General features: G+C 42.1%; 1 long non-coding RNA gene across 1 annotated transcript; it reads right to left on the reverse strand.

Moving 5' to 3' along the window:
• Positions 1-381: 381 nt before the first annotated feature.
• On the reverse strand, positions 382-7,473 carry LOC309881046. Its single transcript, XR_014318065.1, has 4 exons — positions 7,362-7,473; positions 4,351-4,463; positions 2,810-2,951; positions 382-515 (listed from the first exon to the last, which is right to left on the reverse strand). It is a non-coding gene; the product is annotated as an uncharacterized lncRNA (long non-coding RNA).
• Between the last annotated feature and the right edge of the window lie 9,694 nt (positions 7,474-17,167).

Raw genomic sequence — 17,167 nt, forward strand, 5'->3', positions numbered from 1 at the left:
CAGGAAGGGGTGTCTTCGGGCACACAGAGCTGGAGATGCATGGGCCCTACCTTTGGTGGAAACACTTAACGTGTCCAGTCCCAACACATCGATCCCTGTGACCCCAGCAGCAGTCAGTTACTTGCAGTGGGCTTTGGGGCAGCTCTGATGTACACACAGTGTCACAGCCCAGTCCCCACGAAAAGCTAAGTCCCAGATTTCTGCAGTGGAGTTTCACAGCCAGACTGCTGTCACACAAATCACTGTCAGTACTGAGGAACATTTCATAAACGTTGTCATTAGCACTGCCCACCTCCCCAGACCTACCTGCTGTGCGTGTGCAGGTCCCAGGAGTCCTTTTCCGTCCCTCCTGGGAGGGCACAGGTGGGGTCCAGATCTTCTGTTAAATTTTGTTTTCCAGCTTGCTTTGTAATTCAGATCGTATTTTGGTCGACTTGACTGGCACAGCGTATTTTTACCACACCCTCGTCTCTTCAGACAAACAGCCTCTTTTCTAACTTCTGGCAGAGCTAAGCCTAGTGAGTAAGAAGAAACAGGTATAAAGCTACCCTGAAGAAATATTTACGCAAAGGAAGACAAATGGGCATCATCTACCTGGACAGTGTCACTGCTAAACACGGGAGGAATAAATCAGACGTGTCAGGTGCATTAGGACACCCGACAAGGAGGGAATGATGCTTCTTGAAAACGTGGATTTATCTCTGTTCGTTTGGATCAAACACTTGTAATAGTTGTGGATTAATTTCCTTCCCATAGTCAAAACAATAAAAGCTAGACACAGTTTTATTAATTTCCAAAACAGTGTCAGATAAGCAGAATTGCATTTAAAAAAGTAAACACCCTTCCATAGAATTAGAGGATATGTAAGCATTTGGAGTTTCTTTTCTTTTCTTTTTTTTTTTTTTTTTCCTGTGTCTATGAAAGGGGAGGTTTTTAGCATTATGAATAGATTTCATTTTGTAAGTTGTGCTACAAAGCACTGATAAGGCAACGGGAAAGCAGCAGAGATTGAGGCAGAGCAGGAAGAAATACCACCCATATTGGGAGACAGCCACTTACTTAGTGGCTCACATTTGAATAAAGATGCCATTGTTCAGCCAGAAGAATGCACATATTCACAGTCCTGGCGCAGAATAGCTCAGTGTATCTAGAACTCCAGAAGTGTCCAAATTACAGCCCCAGGGCCCAAACTGCCCTCCAGTCTTTCTGAAGAATGACCCTCTGCTTAATTAATCAGTGCTTTAACTGTGAGTGATCCCAGGACACACTTTTCTCAGGCCTTTTTCTTAGCCCTGCTTGTTCAGAACAAACCTTTAAATGTTCTCTGGCTGATTTTTGACCATTTTTTTCCCCTTTCAAGATTATTATTTCCTGTTTTACTGTGAAAGCTCATTAGAAATGAAGAACAGCATCTAGATGATCTCAGTTCACTTTACTTGGATAGGGAATGATTGACTCAGGATGGAGAGACACTGGCTCCCTTTCAAGACCTACCAAAAAAGATTAAGTCGGTAGACTCCCAGAATATCGCTACTGCAATTTCCTTTCCATATACTGAGGCAGAATTATAGCAGGGCTGATTACTGTGCGCACAACATTCTGGTAGTCATATAAGATCCCACAGCCATAACTCCAGCCGCTTAGCACAGGATCCTTACCAAGATCTCATTCCCTTTCACTCTGCACAAGATAAGTTTGCATTTACAGGAATGTGATGTCATATTCCAGATTGTCTGGATTCTCATAAAGCTTTTTTCTGTCTGGAAAAGAACTGAGATTTGATGGCTACTAGAAATGCATGAAGACAAAGAGAAACACTGTGCAAAATTTCATTCCAAATTAGACTCTACCCCATCTACTATCTTCGATGATAAAATTGATTGTATTCTAATTGAAATTAAATTGCTATGTGGAAAGTCAAAGGTCTTGTTTAAAACAAAACCAGCAGCATCTTTCTTTCAAACAGTGATCTTTTTAGTGAAAACCAAATGAATTTTGACCATCTTTACAAACTTATAACAAAATATACAAACTAGAAAAGGTCAAGGTTTTAAAAATGCCAGCATAAATGTTTTGAAAAGCTATAACTATAATATAATCTACAGCAAGAGAAGCTGGAGCCATACTGTTTGATAGGCCCTATCTTATGATACCCAATATTGAGCTAAGTAAAACGATATGACCGGATGGCCTAACTAAATTTAGTAGTCTGGTGAATTGCCACTCTACTAAATTTAGTCAGCCTGTAATGGGCATTGGATATCTACATTCCAAATGATAAAATCTGTGTTGCTTTTTTAGGCTCCCAGCAAATGCACAATATACTACATCAGAGTATTAAGAAATAAGCAAATCAGAATGGAAAACCAGGGGACGGTGGGAACCAGGATCCTGAAAAATGCAGAAAGAATCGGAAGTGCTAGGTCACATCCTCACGCTCAGAACCAGCTGGCAGCAGGCAGAGATGCATGGTGCTCCCCATGTAGGTGGCCCAAAGGGAAGAGGAAGGCTCTCTAGTGCACTGATCCTCCCCACCACAGAGCTGCCACTCCAAATGTAGCTTTGTGCTGGAGCAATGGGAAGAGGAGCGGTTATAGGTGGGAGCTGCGCTTCCTGAGCCTTGCCACTCTTACAAAACATGGCCTTTACACACCATTCCTTCCACATTTTAGTTTCTGAGCTTTGTAATCCTGATGGTAAACCAGGCAGCATATTTCTACATGGATTTCCATGCATCTGTGAGCCAGCTTTATAGCCACAAAAACTGCTAAGTCACTTTTCTCAAAACCATGTTCAAGGCATTACTTACACAGTTCCTGCTGTTTAAAGGGATTTCTGCTCCTAAGTCCATGTGTGCTGTCACCTCTCTACTGCAGTGAAGTCATGTAGGACGCTTTTTTCCCCTCTTTTTCCTGTGAAATCCAGTAGTGTTAGATGCTTCTCCAAAAATTCTGGTATTAATGAGCAGAGAAGAGTAGTAAATAGACATGAAAAGGAAACACTATTATATTTTCCCTTAAAGAGAGTTGCACCCTTCTATCCTCACATAAGAAGCTAATGGATATCCCATGTAACTCAGTGATACTATCTGATTACAGACAAAAAATAGTGCACTTGTGTCCAGTTCAGTTCCCACTACAGAAACCGAGACATTGCTCTGATATTCTGCAGGACTTCAGGACTTGTAGAGCTGCATTATTCTGGAAGTTGAAGCAACGTTTATTGATCAGAGATGGGTGTACCTATTCAACAGTTAGAGACTCAGTACAGTGGTTTTAAAAAATAACATATCCCAAAATAATCAGTTCAGAAGTCCCTTGTTTCCTTAATCCTTTATACTGAAAGGGAGCAGATAGCTCCTTGGAAAAACATGTTGTGCTTTTTGTGGGGGAAGCTTCTAATACATTAGCTAAGAAATAGGTATGAAAATAAGGACATTGCAGGTATTACCTCTATGCAGTCCGTCCGTGTAGACACGGTGTTTTAGACACAAGACAAAGGAGGGGGCAGAGTCTAAAAAGTCAGAGCATTTTGCTCACTTGTGACATTCCAGCTTTCACTTAGAATTAACCCTTCTCAAGATTTTTAAATGTGTTCACAATAAATGGATGTGGGAAATGTGATCACCCTCTCAAAGTCCCCTCCTCATAACATTTGGCAAAGTTGGCCATTTGGGCTTTGACTGCATTTGGAAGTTGTATAGGTCTGAAACACCTCTTGCTGTGGAGGGATCAGAGAGCTGACCCCAGCAGGCAGAGCTGGGCTGTCCCTACCCCTAGCAGCGTCCCAGCAAGACACCAGCCCACCTGCACCGTGGAGGAGCTCTCACAGAGCAAACCTGTAAGACACCAATGAATCTAAGCACTGCAACCAAACACACCGCAGCCAGGGTGCCCTAGTTCTGCTGCTCATGCAGTAACTTGTTTTTCTTTTTATAATTATGTCTTAATCATTCTTTGTGCTGAAATAATCATAATATATTTACAAACAGACTCTTTTTTTTTTTTTTTTTTTGTCTTCAGATCACTTTCTATTTGGCCTCATACTGCCATTTCCAGCCCAAATGACATCTTTCCTATCAAAGCCAATTCTAATTTCTTTTCTTAGACAAGAGTTTGCAAGGTATTTTTGCCAAATGATTTACTCAGGTTCAGATGTTACAAATAGACCTACTGGTATAAACAGGCAGAACAACTCTGGATCCAACCCAATGTGTACTGGGCTCCTTGTTGCTGTATTTTGTAACTCTATCATGAACCCTCATTTGTTTTGCATAGCTTTTTAATCTGACAGACGCTTCCCTGCTCAATCCAGCTGTGTTTCCTACTTTTAGGACAGAGGAATACGTACTGGTCAGTATCCACTGGCATCATTTTCCCAAACAACATTAGCTTTTATTTGTGGCTGTTGCTGCTTTTACTTTTCTGGTATGACTCTTCCCCATCTGCCATGTTTTTTCCACACTACTTTGTAAATAAGAAAGAAAAATGCGTTAGTTTTGCATTGCTTTTAAGACCTTAAAATGAGTTTCATCTAGACTTGCTCATTTACATATATTCATGTTTTACAAGTTTTCTCCCCCTCACTTTTTAATCAAACACCTGTTTTCACAAGGCCTTCACTTCTTCCTAATTGTCAGTTCTTATTATTTTTGTTAAAGACTGATTTTTTCTTAAATAAAAAAAAAAAAAAGGAAAGAAAAAAAAGCGGTTCTATTGCTCATCCATTTTAAAATCATAATTAACTTCATCTCCTTCTTCATTTGCTAATGGGACTATTTTCTCTCCAGTATTTCCTTTTCCCCTGATACACTCATACAGCCTCTCTTGTTTCTCTTACCCCCTTTGGCTACCTTTAGCACATTCTGCCTTCAGCTGGGCAAAGGGAGACAGCATCATGCTTCGAACTTCCACACCGTTTTATGCTTTCAAAGTCTTTTGCAGACATTAACTAATTAACTTTCATAACATGTCATTGAGGTAGGGCAATAATATTGACAGCTTTATTTTGATGAGGAAACTGAATGGGAGGTCCTGAATAGCCAATTACAATGGCAGAGAGGCTATTTCAACAGCCAAAGTGCTTGGGCAAGCAGACGACCACCCCCTGCTTGTGGGCATGAGGCACTGGCTCCATCAGGACAGCAGCAGCAGCTTCAGAAAAGTGAGCTCAGGAAGAGAGTGCAAAGCCTCTCTTTTGTCTCATTTTATTTCAGTTCGCTTTATTTCCATTTATTTTTTAGGTGAAGACTCCAGTGATGCTTCCCACTGAGGTTTCTGCTCAGCTCTGCTGGTCAGGTGTTCCTACACTGTGTATTCATACAGCTGGTCAAAAATGCCATGGGAGAAGGCAGTGCAATTGTTTGCCCAGAGGATCTTTTTAAAAACCTGTTGTTCGTTATAGAAGTGTCTGACAAACATCTTTACTCTTTGATAGCCATTACTCTTAGAAAAACAATTTCAAAACCATATGCTCAAGGTGCTTGAACTAAGATTTAACTAGCCCTGTTTACACAGGGGCTAGCATATAATATGGATGTATATTCTCATGTAGATATGCCAGCCTGGGTTTCCTGTAATTTTCTTTAGCTTCATAATACACGCAGCAGTATACAGTATTCTCCTCGTGTTTCTCAGCTTGCAGTCCATGGACCATTGGTGGGCCACAGGACATCGGAAAGTGGTGGATGAAACAACTGAACATTTTTCAAGCAAGACCAAAAGTTACAGTGGGCAAAGAAAGAGAAAGGGGTGAAATCAAATTAACAAATGAACAATCAAAGCCTATCTTAATTTTTAGTTGGTTTGCAAATGAAAAGCACTGTGGTTAGATGTGCAATACTGCCTGGGGATATTTTTTTCATGATCCTAAGCAGTGGTTAAACACTGCTTTGCGTGTCTGGAAATCTTAAAAGTTAAGTGTTATTCATGAGATTCTTTTCTTCTAAGCTAGTGTCAGCAACATCTTCATCATCCTTGCTTGAGCTGTGGAGCAGGTCCATACTGTGCCCTACCGCAGGAGGCCTAAAGCCTACTGTCATCCTGCCCCATGCACTAGCTGATGGATGGGGGCCCTGCTGAGCCCTCTGAGTCCTCCTCTCCCCGTCCCCTTCTGGCCATGCAGGACACACTCCCATGCAGCCATGAGCTTCCAGGGGATGAGCGAACGCTGGTGCCGGGCTGTGATCTATGGGGCTGGTGTGGCTGGATGAGGATCAGAGCTGTGATCTTCCTGTCTCCTGGGGGACTTCCCAGGGGAGAAAGTGAGATGTGATGGTTGAATTCCTCCGGCTCCGGTGCCATTTTCAGAAAAATGTCCAAGTTAGTTCCTGGATCTCCATCTGTGCATGTACAGTGGGGAAAGCAGCCCCTGAAAACTGCTTGGTGAAGTCCTGCCGAGCAGGAGAGAATCATCACGCAGCCTGCTGTGTACTCCCAAACTGTGCTGGCCACGTACCCAGTTCAGATGTTTATGGAGGTTTCTTTCTGAGGGCTGAAAGCTTGCATCTGTGCTTCCAGTTCAAGTTCTCTCACAAATCTGAACAAAAAGCTTGTAAAGTTCAGCATCTTCCAAATTGCCCCATATAAGTCACTACTGAAACCATATCCAAATGGTTCCCCCCGACATACCTTCCACAGAAATGACCTAAACTTTGTCAGGTTCACATGTCCCTAGAGATGATCTCATTTCACTGCTTCAAAAGAGCTTTGGTCTGCACAGCCTGTAGCAGCAAATTTACACTTCAAAAAGCAGACAGCTTTTTCCACATCTTATTCACTTAATGGGTGAGAATGTAAAATTAGTTCCGTTGCTGATGAGGACCTTGAGCCAAATGAAAAGTGTTCATTTGTCAGCACAGACTTACAGCCTGAAACATGATTATATAGCTAATCCAATAATGGGTTTTGATGCTGAGCATTTATTTATATACAGTATGTCTTGTTATCTGTTGATAATCAGGCTCTACAATTTACTCTCTTTTGTGTCATTAGACATAGCAACATCTTCCAGACAGTACATTTGCGTGTCAACATACAAACACACACAAAACCTTTGTAACCAAAATACTGTTTGCCTAGATTTTAACACAACAGTGTTTGAATTAAAGCTTTTTGTAGTTTAAAACATTAGTAGTAAATTAATCATGCAAGATTGAGAGCCTCTCTGCATCTTAGAAGTCTTAATAGATTAAAATTTGAAACATAAATTTTGTTTCCTTATCTATAACATCATATGGACTGATTTATTCTTTCTTGCCTGATGCGAATACCAATATCTAATTATCTTAGGTATCAGTTTGTATACATGAAATGATCCCCATCCTGAAATATTCCATATCTTAACATCAGACTATATCTTACACTTCGCTAACTTTACAAACAGCACTGTTTGACGGCTCAACAAATTCATCTTTTATAGAACAGGATGTAAGCATAACTTGTTCGTGTAGGCATCGGGCATCATTCCTACATCAGGTAGGCTGAAAAACAGAAAAACAAAAAAGTTACTTGCTTGCTGCTTTTTTAAAGAACATTTTATCTTTTTGACTAATTTCTGCTGCTACCTAATATTCACACAGTTGTGTGAACAACTGTAAATATCTAACACTGAATTATGGGGACAGTTTACTCCTCATTTAAATATACCAGGCATAACATTTGAATATTTAAAGTGGGGAGGCATTTTAATAGCTATGCTATAGAATGATATGTTGAAATATTCACCAGATATTAAAAGAAAAAAAAAAAAGTCTATGGGAAAGTCAAATCAATCCAGTATTAAACTGGGAGTTAATTGCAAATGTGGGGCACACCTGCAAACTCTGTGAACAATCCTGCAACACCACACAAGGCGATTTCTGTGCTAAAGGATAGGTCTGCCTGCAGAAACACCCAGGAACACCACTGAGGGTTGGGTGAAAGCTCATCTAAATTTGGCAGTCAGGAATCTTTCAGAAGTAAAGCCATTAAGTAAAATTTACCTTAACGGACACTGCAAATCAAGGGTGCAGGTGAGGGACAAATGGTGCATGACGCAAAGTCTACCACTGGCTTTCCTGTGAGCAGGATGAGGCCTCCTTGTGTGCTTTTGTTTAGCTGAAATTTACTCTACAATAAATACTTATATATTGCTGCAACATGATGTTTTATTGGGCTGCACTAGTTTACTAAAAACAGCAGGCTGGTAATAGCAGTGCTTGTGGTTTTGCCTGTAATTCATTTCTGCATGGTAATGCACAGAGAGAGATATGATACAAGATAATAAGGCAAATTAAAAAAATGACTAAACTCAGTACTTGCAGCATACAGTATATTAGGACCATGTTCAGGCAGGCTGATTCTTTGGATATTTTTATTTTTTGTTTTACCTCAGCGAGGTAATTCATTAGGTATTTGCTTGGGTAAAGAATAAATGAATATAGCATACATTACATCCTCACTTTAGTTGCAGAAACAAATCTTTCCTGTACCCGCCAATGTAATCTTCCGAGTTTTCGTTATATAAAACACCTCAAGAAAAATGCACCTCGGTAAGATTTACACTTTATTACTCTAATGATTCTACAAACACTGCCACAATGTGATGAAAGGCAAAGCAGTCCTGATCTGATTGAGAGCTAATAAAAATCAGTACTGAAAACTGAAAATAGCACCCTTATCATCTTTCTTTCATTTAGACCTGATTACTAGGGGATTATAATGCAATCACAGCTATGTGTGAGAGGTAGCTATGGGAACCAGTTTTAACTGTTTATCTAGCCAAAGATCTTAATTTAAGTTTGAACACTCTGATTCATTTATATGTAAGACACCAAGGAGACAAAATGCAGAAGAAACAGATGCTCACTTGTTCTTTCCATTTAACTTCATAAGCTACCAGCCAATTTGTCTTTCAGGGACAAAATTAATTTCTGATGACAATGTGAGCAAGTAATAAACTAGGAGTTCCTGTCCTGGGAAACTTGTTAAGGCCGTGTAATGTTCTGGAGTTATTTAGAAAAAAAACAATTTGCTTATAGATTTTCAGGGACATCTGTAACAGAGTTTTCTTTGTCCCTGTGCTGTTACTCATTTCTGGGGGCTTTATGACACCTTTTCCAGAGGTTGATTTGAAAAAGTTCAAAAGGAAACATATTGCCCATTATTTCTTTCCTGTGGGGTATTTTTTTTTTAACGCTGCTCTTTTCTTCCCCCCCTTCATATTCACAAATCATACAAACCTGAACCCATTTGCTTCGCTACTTCCACTCAGCCAGGGAAAGTAACCACCAGCCAGGAGTCCTAGCAGCATTAATAAAAAATTATCCGAGGAAAACAGTTTGTCAGAAATTTAGAGGCAAGTACGCACCTGAAAACATCTGATGGAGCACTACAAAAGCGTCTGTTAGCGTTTGGATGGAAGGAGCTTTGCCCATTAATGCTGCTAACTCTGTTAAGCTCTGATCATTAGCAGGAGCAAAAATGCCAAAATGAGGGGGAGGGAGAGAGAGACGGAGAGAAACACCCTGAGATCTTGCATTTTCCGTAGGGAGCAGCAGAGGCTGTGCACACATGCTGCTGGTTCGGGGACTTTGCTGAAATGTTCTCTCTCCTTACCTTTGTTGGCTCTATTTCCCTAGTTCAGAACTTATTTTCACACATGCAGCTCTTTATTCTAGTGACACTTTTCTATCATTTGACGCATTTGGTGGGGCTAATCCCTGCCCGGCAGTCCCTCCCCATCCGAGGTTTTCTCTTAGGTAAATTCCTGCCGTCTAATGTCTGTCCATTAGCGCATCTAAAATCCTGCTGTCTGCTGTGCTTAACATTCATTTACAGCTTATGCACTTCACACGAATGTCCCTTTTCCAGCAGGTCTTTTGAAGAAAGTTTAAAGTAAGTTGCAAAATGTTTCTTTTTCATCTAAACAGGGAAATGAATTTAAGGAAGGAAGAGAAGAGCCTGAAGGTTTAGCTCTTTCAAATTTTAAACAGAATTCAAAACACTGTTGGAACACATCTGTCAGGGAAAGTGCTAGAGCACCTGCATTTTAAGAGTGAATCTCTTCCCTAACTCCTTCCTTGATAATAGCTTGCACGAACAGCACCTTTAAACCACATCAATCCCAGGCGCTTTCCATCCATCCAGTTATTATTTCCCTTGGCACTGACGAGCACCTGCCTCCAGACTGAAGCTTCTCAGTGATGTGCAGTCCCCACGCAGCACATCATCTCCCAGCAAGAAGCGACTAAATCTTTATTCCACTGAAATTATAAAACAAGGGGAATTTTAAAGTTAGGAGTTCAAACCAGAGCCCGACCTGGATGCTGCATGGGGCAATGCTACCTCTGGAAGTGAAAACCATATGGTTTCAAACGTGAATGGTGTGGATACAGTTTGGAGAGGAACAGCTACGAACTCAATGACAATTACACACTTCACCCACAGTTCTGTTCGTATTTACAGTGCAGGACGTCACCAGCACAAGGCCCAAGCACACAGCATGTGGTCTGAATCCCTGTCTGTAGGGAAGGATGTGCATGGTTAAGCTTTTTTCTACCGCTCAACTTTACCTTCAGCAGCAGAGCAAGTGCTCTGAGACACATCCACACAGCTGTGGTGGCTTGGCTGAGCACCTATAAGGATGCCACCAGCAAGGACCACTGGAATCTTCACATCAGTGGGATTCACAGTTGTATGTTTGTTGCTCTAACAGGGATTTGTTTTCATGCCATCCCTGCCATGTAGCTTTGAAGGCTTGTGTACAAAGGCAGGATACATACCAAGGCCATGCAGATGAAAACAGAGCATTAATTCACGTTTCAAGAAAGCATAGTAAGGAAAGTTCACACACTTCAGAAAAAACACAGAATTTTGCAAATGAAATTAGTGCTTTAAAGAGACGAGATCAGCCAGTGCTCTGACTTCATCCTGCACTGGCAAGTGGGAGCCACAGCAGGGACACGACAGCAGTGCTTCTTTAAGTGGGGGGCTGATGAAATTTCCCACCTAAGACACTCTGCAGTTTGGGGACATGTTGGTTAGTTACTAAGGCAAATTTAATCAAAAGCTCATAAGGCCATAAAAGAAAGACACTGTGAGGAAGGTTTGGGTGGGAGAGTGCTGACTGGTTATTCACAGAGCTCTAAGACAAGTCTGTCAAAACTCCTGTTGGCTACAGGGAAGCACAGCAGTCATTTTTGGCCAAAAGAAAAAGGTTTTCTGGCTTGCAGGTATACGAGAGTTTTGACTGGGATAGGGATATAGACTGTATAATATCAATCCTCCACAAAGCAAAATGTTAACTAGCGTGCAATTAAGGTGGAAAGTATCCTTACTTAGATTAAAAAATAATAATCCTAAACCAGTAATTTAGCTTAGTCAGTAAGTACAAATATTAGGAAAACTGAACATTCAAAGGGAACAGGTGACATCAGCAGTCACACAGAACCCCTAGAAAACTGGCTCCATATGAGGAGACCAAGAAGGAAAGAGAATAAAAGAGGTAGGGAAGAGAGGAGCCTGGACAATTTGGGAAACCTGGTCCACAGAACCACAGCTGCCATTTGGTTTTTGCAAAGGCCTAAGACCTGAATCAACACCAGAGTGAAAAATCTCTTAGATATATAAAATTTGCAACAGTCTAATGATTTGCTTCAGGAAGACATTACCAGAACAATGAAAAACTTGGCATCTAAATAACTCTATAAAGTATTTCCAAAATCAAGCATATATTTCCACTCTTCCACAAAACTCAGTACAGTATAATGTGTTACACATTTTAACGCTGAACGCCATACACAACCTGTCTCCATTACAGTGAAGCTGTAAATCTGGGGGCTGGATATGCAATTGTGATTAAGCTAAGAAGTGGGAGTACCATAGCAGGGCTGGAGTAAGGTGAGCATAAGAAAAGGGAAATGGTCCACAAGTGTCTGTAAAAGGCCACAAACACAGGATGAACCTATAACATTGCCTTTAAGGTATTGAACCCTCAAACCCAGAGGACCACAGGATTGTTTAGGCTGGGAGATGTTGAAGCAGGCTGCCCTTACCCTGGCCTACTTTAGTGTTTTACAGATTGTAATCACCATATTCCTGCTACAACAGAAACAAGATGAGCTCCCTCAGCAGTACACTAGGTTGTAAAGAGAAAACAAACACAGAAACAGTTCTAATAGCTCCAAAAACTCAGTGCATAAAGCATAATCTGATGCCAAAAACAGCAAGAGCTATATGAGAGCAGTGCCACTAATACCTCAGCCTTCAGCAAGGTGATCCCAGGCAGGGTCATCTGTGGTCTTGGAAAGCATCAGTCTTTGGTGGACCAACAAGTCAGCAGATGCTAATCCTTTCTGCGACGCCTCAGTAGAAACCAAATCTTTGTTTCGTAGTGCATAAAGGCTGTGAAATCCATGAAGCTCAAATCTCAAGGACTACAGAATAAATCTACTCCTGTGCAGTGCTAATACAGGAAATTCCAGTGCAAGGGAATGCAGCCTCCTGTCCAACATACCGCAACAAACAGAAGAATGTGGCTTCGGAGGAAAAACTTTTAACTGGTTCCTAGTGGGTTAGTCTACGAGTCAACTTCGCATTGTGGTAACTGGCCTGTCCATTGTGCCTCTGCTGGCCTCTCCATGGCAAACAGCCTGCCAGTTGTCCAGCCTGGTAGGCCTCCCTTCCCTTCTGAGACCAGGCACATGTCAAGCACCCAAAGGAAGGTTTTCTCTTCCTAGTGAGCTCATGGGGAGGCAGGTGGGACCGTGAAAGTCTCTGCCTTCAAGAGAAATTAGCACAAATTACCCTGAGGGCTCTCCCCCTTTTCCTGAAATGTGTAAAACCTGGTAACATCAGACATATCAACTTAACCGAGTGACAAATATAAACCGAAGCTTAACGTGTACCATGAAGAATGCTCCTGCTGCTGGTAAGGCTACCAGTTAGCCACAAGATATTGTCCATTTTTTAATAAATACTGCCTGATAGGAGCCTGACAACTGAGACCTGAGACTCAAACTATTTGGGCCATACATGGCTTTCAGAGATAATTGTTCTGAATCTGGCAGAAAAGAGACAGTTAAATATGAGAACTGGGCCCTGAACCTGGCACGCTCCTCTCCTTCCTCCAACACACAAGTGGCACCAGAAAGCAATAGATGCAAACAGTGCCATGCCCATGGTGCCTGGGGGCATCGCAAGGGTGGTGGCAGAGCCTGCACTGGGGTACAGGTCACAGCATTTGCCCCTAGGTTTAACCCTATTGCAAATGTTAGGCAGCAAGCCTCATAGCAAAACACTCCCCTTTTTACAGAAGGGCTCCTCTGCCACACATGAAAGCCAACAACCCGAGAGCAACAGCCCAGCTGTTCCAGCTAGATGAAAGGCACCAAACCTGAGACAAATATTTTGTCAGACCTCACCGGGAATCTTGCAAAGCCATCTCCCATCCTGTAACCGTTTTGTGGTTAAATAGTAGCTTCAGTTCTCTGATGTTGCAATCCAGCACCTTTTGCAGGCATTACATTCCCTCTAAATTAATTCTAAGAAAAAAAATACATTCTACTCAGTGTTATTTCTATTGCCCAGTTGTTTTATATTAATCTGATAACTAGTTTCCTGCTACAGAGATTACATCTTGAATACTTAATGCCAATTTGGAAATATTTTAGACAAAACAAAAATAGATCTAAAATATAACACACAGTTTAGCTAAGTGTAGAACATTAATGCAAGGCATGATTGGAAAAACAGCAAGTAAATTGAAGGAGGAGAGCAGGCTCAATGGATATCTCTCAGGGTTAGTACACGCTGTAACTGGTCATTCAGGCATTTCTGGTTCTGAAAGTACATTTTTCTTAGCACAAAAATCTCAGAGTTCAACAATTTAAAAAAAAAAAAAGTTAGAGTGAAGGATAGAGTGCAGCCAAAGGATAGCCTTTAACAACCATTTCAAAATGAAATCTAAATATGCTTACATATTAGATAAATGTTGGCTTCCAGGGAAGCTTTACAACAGCTTAATTCCACCCTGGACTGGGATATATGGAAATGTTTTGAATTTCCATAAGTGTCCAGAGCCCTCTGCTAATCTAACAAGCTGATATTGCTATTCACATAATAGAAGATATTTTTTCCCTGAAGTGACTCACTGGCCTCTCTTTGGTGACTCTTCTTTTTTCTTTTGCACCACAGTACATTTTCATTAATAGAACTATACAATAATTACTCTTCTCCAATTCTCATCAGATACTGATAACTCAACTGCCCTATTTTTTGCCACATGGATTCCAGGATCTACATTTTTAAAAAATGTCAGTTTTTTTCCCCCCTCCTTACTTAAAACCCAGCAAAGCCAGTGGGTTGCATATAGGTGGAACATCTCACTGGCTCCTCTCTCGCACTCCCCCTTTTTTCCCTTTGATTGCAAACTTGCATTCTTTGGAAGTTTTTCTCATCCTTCATGGTCCAACCAGCGATGACCAGCCTGTGGCCCACGGCCCATTACACACATACCACGTGCACACACGCGTACAACACCTGCAGAACAGATCAGCTTAGGCTGGCCTTACCTTTCCCTAGCCAAAGATATTGTAAGGGGAGCAGAGAGACCCAGAGAGTTGCCTGAATGCTGCAGTGACCCATTGAAAGTGAGGACTGTCATGTTCCCTGCAACAGATGGGGAAAATGCAGCCCTAAAGTCAACAAAACCCAGCTGAGAGTGGCAGAAACCTGAGAGGAGCAGGCCGGTACCCATTCCCAAGGCAGGCTAAGGTTCCTCCACCTGCATTTTGTCCTCATTCATATCCAAGCAAAATGAATAATCAAATCCTGTAAATGGCTAAACCAAGCAACTCCTAACGAGAAAAATATGCCAGGAACTGCCTCTTGACACCATACCTTTGGGCTGGCCCAGATCGTCGTTGCTTGCCCCACTGGTGCTGTGCAGGCTGGTGGGTAGGGCCAGCTCCAGCCCCACAGAGCCTGGACTGCTGCTGGGATGACTCCCCTGTAGCACTGGTCATGCCCATCCTCCTGTGGTGGCCCTGAGCTCCTGACAGACCTCAGAGCCACGAGAGTTCAGTGATTTTTCCCCAGACAGGACTTCCACGGGCACAGCACCAGCAGCTCAACACACAAAGGAAAGTACTGATGGGGAGGCCTCCAGCTGGTGGGTGCAGCCTGCAGTGACCGTGGGCACTGGTGATGCCAGCTTATATACCTGCACAGACCCACAGCATTCATCTGCAAGCCACGGACAGAAGCAGGGCTGTCAGCCAAACAGTAATATTTTGTAGAGCTGATGCCATATGTCATATATTAAAGATCTTACTTCAGCAAAACATACGGGTTTAATGCTAAGCCCAAGGGTGTCCCAATGAAGCCAATCACACCTCTAATGGTCTTAAAGACAGTCACCTGAATAGTTTTACCTGAATAAGCAGAATTTGGGTCATTTTCCTATAACTTTTTATTTATGTCAGCCTTCTTTTTCTGTCTTTAAAGTTGAAGGAAATAACATGAGAAAGCAGAAGAGAATTAAAATGGGATTCATAGCAAAGAAGCAGGCACTTAGATTTTCACTGTACTTCGAGTTAGGGAGGAAATCAAGGGACAAAGAAAATGGCCTGCACTGCTAATGAATTTTTGTAGGCTGTCTTTGTGCACAACGCCTTTGAGCAAGTCCATCACCAACAGCTGTACTCTGACACTGAGCCTGAAACTCTATACAATGTTTTTGCCTGGTCTAGCTTCCCATGACTGGTGTATCGTGAAATGCACGGGAGATCTCATCAAGACAGGGGAGATTAGGAGCAGAGAGCAAACTTGCTCAGCAAACAGATAGGAATCTGGAGAGACTTCCTCACAAAAGCAAAGCCTACAGATACAGGTTAAAATGGGCAACCTGACTTTTTCTGAAAGATTAAAACCATTTGGCTTCTGCAGACTGAAAGGTGATTCCAAACTGTAACTGCTCCTCAGTCGGGGCAAGCACAAGCCCTCTAATAGGGCTGCCCAAGCAGTAGCCCAGGAAGAAGAGCTTGCACAATTCAGCAGCTGGATGTGGAGATAATCGTGTGGATATGGGCACTGACCTCTCTGTTGGAACAGATAATAGAACAACAAAAAAAAAAAGAGGAAGATGCCAAGGAGATACTTGATTTCTTTGGGTAACTGTGACTTGCAATTTGTTATCATGCTCAAGTGAAGCATCAACGGGTTTGGGGTTTTCGTGAATTTTTAGGGAAAATTGATAACATCAGCACTCAGCTATCTCCTGTTGCCACTGTCTTGGTTCCTAACACAACCTGATCACAAGGAACCCATTAGGTCTGAATTGTTAGGTTGGGTCAATGACTGGGCTAACAGAAAATGAGGAGACTGAGAGGAGACTGTCCTAGGCCAGGCCACCAGCCTTTTGTACAGCTGGAAGCCCTCACTACAGATCCAGTGTTCCCCTTAGTATTCCCTGCAGTGCTGAGGACGGTGTCTGCCCTGGCCAGGTGGCCAGTTGCCTGGATGCAGGAACTTGCACACATCAGCCCTTGTTTTCTCTCTAGCATCAGGGAGAGGTTCCTCTGCCTTTGAAAGACTGAAGTGGATACCTCATTAGGCCTTGATTATCCTCAAGCAATTGCTTAGATTTCTGCCCTATTACTGATCTGCCTTTTTTAGCAGAGGTCGTGGAATGGGCAGTGGCTGTCTTGTCTTCGTTATAATGCATCATTTGAAACTTTTCAATTAAGCTTCAGATCAGGCCACAGTACTGAGACCGCTTTAACGAGGGTGAGTAATGACCTTGTGCTGCACGTGATTTCTGGCACACCATCAGTTTTAATTCTTCTTGATCTTACTGTAACCCTTTGATACTTTGGATCAAGGGTTCTCTTGAAATGCTTTAAGCACATTGTAGGACTTTCAGGGACTGTTCTGACATGGTTTCTATCCTGCTTGTCTCAATGTAGCCAGGCTGTCACCTGTAAGTTCTCCACATAAATTCAAATTGCCAAAGATTAAAAGGCAGCTGAAAATCTGACCTGTGCACAGAACCGGGGAAATCTGGTGTGTGTCCCCAGAGTGACCAAACCTAAGGAGGATTCTGCTATGAGAGCAAGGTAGCCCCTTTGATGTGCCATGCCCAAGTAGAGCAATGCAATGATTAGAACAGAAAGCTACATTATGCTAGA

Source organism: Aythya marila (assembly GCF_965140915.1).
Source record: "Aythya marila genome assembly, chromosome: 8".
Lineage (NCBI taxonomy): Eukaryota > Metazoa > Chordata > Aves > Anseriformes > Anatidae > Aythya > Aythya marila.